Source organism: Schistocerca americana, chromosome 10 (genome assembly GCF_021461395.2).
Source record: "Schistocerca americana isolate TAMUIC-IGC-003095 chromosome 10, iqSchAmer2.1, whole genome shotgun sequence".
Lineage (NCBI taxonomy): Eukaryota > Metazoa > Arthropoda > Insecta > Orthoptera > Acrididae > Schistocerca > Schistocerca americana.
The window spans coordinates 159,880,787-159,881,326 of NC_060128.1; the positions used below are offsets into that span (position 1 = coordinate 159,880,787).

At 42.6% G+C, this 540-nt stretch overlaps 1 non-coding gene across 1 annotated transcript; it reads right to left on the bottom strand.

Moving 5' to 3' along the window:
• Window positions 1-218: 218 nt before the first annotated feature.
• On the bottom strand, window positions 219-293 carry Trnap-cgg. The gene has a single exon. It is a non-coding gene; the product is annotated as a tRNA-Pro (tRNA).
• Window positions 294-540: the final 247 nt, after the last annotated feature.

The following is a 540-nucleotide window of genomic DNA, read 5'->3' on the forward strand; positions in this document are numbered from 1 at the left end:
GGCAAAAATTAATTATATTCTGAATGAAATGATTTTACAAAGGTTCAAATGGGACTTACTTTTTACAATAATCTTACAACTAGCAATGCGCAAACATACCTCCAGTAGAGATGAGTTTCTCAAAAAAATTAATTCAATAATATTAGTTCCTGGAATGAGATTTTCAATCTGCAGCGGCGTGTGCGCTGATATGAAACTTCCTGGCAGATTAAAACTGTGTGCCGGACCGAGACTCGAACTCGGGACCTTTGCCTTCCGCGGGCAAGTGCTCTACCAACTGAGCTACCCAAGCACGACTAACGCCCCCTCCTCACAGCTTCACTTCTGCCAGTATCTCGTCTCCTACCTTCCAAACTTTACAGAAGCTCTCCTGCTTATGATAATAGTTAGCTGATGTCTCTGTACATCTGTTTATAATCGCTTACTTCTGACTTCCTACGAACGCTAAAGTGCAGTCTCTCCTGCCAACAATGCTTTCTGGTGCAGACAATCCCTGCTACCATTACAAAATGAATCAATGCGCGGTCTTTTCCCCTCTTT